The sequence below is a fragment of the Manis pentadactyla genome (genome assembly GCF_030020395.1).
Source record: "Manis pentadactyla isolate mManPen7 chromosome 15 unlocalized genomic scaffold, mManPen7.hap1 SUPER_15_unloc_1, whole genome shotgun sequence".
Taxonomy (NCBI): domain Eukaryota; kingdom Metazoa; phylum Chordata; class Mammalia; order Pholidota; family Manidae; genus Manis; species Manis pentadactyla.
Genome location: NW_026644588.1, coordinates 5098899 through 5103639, shown reverse-complemented (window position 1 = coordinate 5103639; position 4741 = coordinate 5098899). Strand labels below are relative to the sequence as shown.

At 43.6% G+C, this 4741-nt stretch overlaps 1 pseudogene; it reads right to left on the bottom strand.

Annotated features, from left to right (window-relative positions):
* Window positions 1-1247: 1247 nt before the first annotated feature.
* On the bottom strand, window positions 1248-2961 carry LOC118912645 (histone deacetylase 2-like; annotated as a pseudogene).
* Window positions 2962-4741: the final 1780 nt, after the last annotated feature.

Here is a 4741-nt window from a genome sequence, read left to right as displayed (position 1 = left end):
GAAGAAACTGGCTTGCTGCATGCACACTTGCTCTGAGTACACAGGGTTCTGGTGATTGATTGAACTGCCGCTGTGGGAATAAACTTGGGTATAAACCCTGTGGATAAAATGAGAGTTCCTGTGGTCAGGATTCTCACCTGGCCCTGGTTGACTAGCTCACTGCACACCTGTGGGCAATACATGGCTGTTGACTCTATAAAAAGAGCTCCACCCAGTGCTTTGGGCACTACGTAGTGGCAGGGCTGCAAGGCTGCAGGAGAGCAGAGCAGAGGCTAGAGTGGTGGCAGCGCCGAGGACAGAGGCCCAGAGGACGGCTGTGTGGGGCAAATGTGTGGGATGACTGTGCAGAGACGCCCAGAGGACGGCTGTGCGGGACGGCTGTGTGGACAGAGGGGCCCAGAAGCAGAGACCGGCTTGCTGCCTGCAGACTCACTCTGAGTGAACGGGATTCTAGTGACTGACCTGCCACCTGGAAATAAAGTTGGGTAAAGCCCTTTCACCCCAAGGATGTTTTTCTGTCAATTTCTTTGGTCGCATTGAATCCATAGCAAACTTGCCCAGGGCTGAAACCCATTGGCAAGACAACCCTTTTACCCCAAGAATGTTCCACTGTCATTTTTTCAGTCTCACTAAATCCTTACTGAACTTGTCTTGCCAATGGGTTTCAGCCCCAGAAAAGTTCACTATGGGTTCAGTGTGACCAAACAAATGACAGTAAAATGTTCTTGGGGTGAAATGGTTATACCCAACTTTATTTCCAGAGTGGCAGGTCAGTCACAAAAATCCTGTCCACTCAGAGCGAGTCTGCAGGCAGCAAGCTGGTCTCTGCCTCTGGGCCTCTGCCTGCACAGCCGTCCTCTGGGCCTCTGTCCTCGGTGCTCCCACTACTCCAGGCTCTGCTCTCCTGCAGCCTTGCAGCTGTGCCACCGTGTCACCCAGAGCACTGGGTGGAGCTCTTTATATAGAGTCAATGACGACATATTGCCCACACATGTGTAGTGAGCTAGCCAACCAGAGCCAGGTGAGAATCCTGGTCACAGGAACCTTCATTTTATCCACACATGGCTTACCCAATATCTGTTCTCTCCTTGCCCAAATATAAGAAACTAATTATATTCAGGGTAGCAATTGCCTGGTTCAAAAAAAAAGATTTTTTTTGTATGCCTCTTCCCAGGTCCCTTTTTTTTTTCCCAAGTACAATTTTTTAATAAAAGATAATTACAAAAGATGGAAAAATCAGCTCAGAAAGGCCGATTACTTCTTCAGCAGATCAGCTCTTTGACATAACTCACATCCACTTTTAAATACTATCACATAAAGCATGGTGGAGGAAAAGAAATTTTGCTTCATAATTAGAAAACTCACAATAAAACTTGCCAAGAAAAACAAAAACAAAAAGCCATTTTGAAAATAAATACAGTTCATGCCAAAGTAGTATAAAATGAAGCCAGAAGTCTTCAAGAAGAAAACACTTCTTCCCAATATTTTCTCACTTGTTTTACGGTTTCTGAAATTGGTGACTCTCAAATTTAAGGGTTGTTGAGCTGTTCTGATTTGGCTCCTTTGGTATCTGTTTTTTCACTATTATTGTCCTTGACTTTGTCTTCTTCCTTAACATCTGATTTTTTGTCCTCTGTTTCCTTCTTGTCTTCTTCAGTTCTAGCTTCCTTTGCTCCTTACTTACTATCAGCCACATTTCTAGGACCTCCTTCTCCTTCGTCTTCAGCATCTGAGAATTCCTTGTCACAAGCTATCCGTTTGTCTAATGCTTGAATAGAAATTCTTTTGTCTGGGTCTCCATCTTCATCCCTACTGTCTTCATGAACAGCATCTTCTGGAATAGCTTGCATCTGGACGCCAGGTGCATGAGGTAACATGCGTAAATTTTCAAATAAACACTGTTTTATCTTTTCCAGATATTCTGGAGTGTTCTGGTTTGGCATGTTTGAGGGACTAATATGAAGTTTGAAGTCTGGTCCAAAATACTCAAAGTAATCATTATATGGCAATTCATTGGGAATTTCACAATCAAGGGCAACTGCAGTCTCATATGTCCAACATTGAGCAACATTACGGATTGTATATCCACCTCCTCCAAGCATCAGTAATGGTAAACTGAATGTTTTTACAACTTCTACACATTTAGCATGACCTTTGACTGTTAGATTGAAGCAGCCAAGTCTATCACCGGACAGCGAGTCTGCACCGCACTGTAACACCACAGCACTAGGCTGGTACATCTCCATCACTTTTGAGATAATAGGCTTAAATATCTGCCCATATGATTCAATCTATACCATCTCTCATTGGAAAATTGACAGCGTAGTAGTTGGCTTTTCTGGCACCAATATCCCTCAAGTCTCCTGTTCCAGGAAAGTATTCTCCGTATTTATGGAATGATACAGTCATTACACAATCTGTTGTATGAAAAGTTTCTTCAACACCATCACCATGATGGATATCAATATCAATATATGACTCTGTATGATACTTTAGTAATTCACGGATGGCAAGTACAATATCATTAACATAACAGAATCCTGATGCTTCTGATTTCTTTGCATGATGTACTCCTCCAGCCTAGTTAACAGCCATTATCAGTTTGTTGTCGGTTCAACTTCACAGCCCCAGCAACTGAGCCACCCGTTGAGAGCTGACAAAACTCAAATAGTCCATCAAATACTGGGCAATCCTCTCCAACATTAAATCTCTGCATCTGCTTACTATACTCAAACATGTTATCTGGTCTTATTGAACATAGATTTTTGATGTACTCATCACTGTGGTATTTTGTCATTTCTTCAGCAGTGGCTTTATGGGGCCTGTATATTTCCATTTTTCTATATAAGCCATAATTTAGCAGCAAGTTATGAGTCATGCGGATTCTCTGCGGTTTCATGGGATGACCCTGTCCATAATAATAATTTCCAATACCACCTGATTTAGCACTACTGCACTACTCTTGAAAGTTTTCCTACACCAGGACTCCCACCACCTAGAAACAGCTTTCACAAGCAAGATGCCAATCAATGCTCTCCTAAACCTCCAAAGAGGGTGTATTTCCTGATGGCACAAAGAGCAACGAAGAAGTAGGTGGTAGCCACCTCTTGTAGACGCCGGAGTGGACACATTGAGTCTGACCTACAACACAGACAGTAACAGCTCCAAGTCTCCCTAACGCCGTCACATTTCGGGGAAGACGGACTACCTCATCTTCAAAAACGTTCATTGTTTTTGAGAAGTGGGGCCCTTCAATTTGAATCCTGAGTGGTGCTCCAAGACCCTGGTGAACAAAGGAGAGGACAGAGCCCACGCAAAGAGCGGCACCAGTGCGCTGCACGGAGGCCAGGGAGGCCGGGCGCTGCGGGCCCCAGGTCCCTTTTTAACTAGAGGTGGTCATGTGACCCAGTTCTTCCAGGGAGACTTAAGATCAGAAGCCCAATAGCAGGTGGGAAGGGGGAATGACTTCTGAGAAACCCATTTTTCCCCCTATATAGGAGACACATGAGTCACACTTATCTTTTGCACTTTGTCTTCTGTCTTCTTCCTGATATGAATGTGGTCACAATACCTGGGTAAACTGAGGTCATCTTGCTACTATGGGTTTGAAAGTCACGAGAATGACAAAGCCAAAAACAAGGGGTCTGGTCTGTAAATGGTGTCAGAGTCCCTGCACAATCCTGGAGAGTGGACATCCATGCTTGTTACTTGAGAGAATAAAAGCCCTTACTTGTTTCAGCCACAGTTATTTAGGTTTTCTTTCATATACAGTTGAGTAATCCATAACTGATATGTAAGTGTAAGGCTGGAGGCACTGGAGGGAAGAAAGCGAGGACAGTGCAAATGGAACAAAGACAGCACCAAATAGCTCTGTGCCATATTAGGTAGGAACGGACAGCTCTTCCGGGATTCCAGTCCCGGGATGTGCCGACAAACCCTGGATGCAACTCCCTCCATCCTGAAGGAGGAGACCTCTGGCTGTCCATCACCCGACCCTGAGCCAATAAAAAATTCCCCACATACCCCTGGCGAGGCCCACTTCCCCCTCCTCTCCCTGTGCTTATAAAAACTCCCAGCCTATCTGGTTACACTCAAGCTTCCCCAGCCTGTGTTTCAGACTGGTGATCCTCGCCCAGGAATTGCGCTCAAATAAACTGCCTGGCCCTCTGTTGCCTCTCGTCGCCTGCTCATTTTGGCTAGAATTTATCTTACAGTAAGCACACTCACTATTAAAGGGGTTAAAGAAGAGGTCTCTATAAAATATCTAGACACCTCTTCCTTCAGCTCTTTTCAATACAATTGAATACATACTTAAATATGCTTAACTCGGTTTGGAAAACATGAACCAGTTATGATTTATCATGCTTAGAGTGCCACTGTTTGCCATACCAGCATTTTTTGAAGTACCTAGTAATATTAATAGGAAGGACTTTTATTGTGGCCGTACAGTTCAGGGTTGCCAAAATACTAAGGAACAAACTATATTTTGTGATGGATTCGGACAACAGCTGTTTTAGTTTGCTATGAATTTTAATTTGGACAGTGTAGTCATTAGAAATTACATGTAGCAGTGTTAACTTTTCTTCAAACAAAAAAACACATAGAAAAATCTTATCTGTGACTTCATTTTTACATGTACTCACTCAGCTCACCACTGCATTTCGGTTGTATTATGGTGCAGTTCTTTTTATCAACATTAAAACTTAGGCAGATAATTTCAGCTGTACTCTGCAAACTGTGT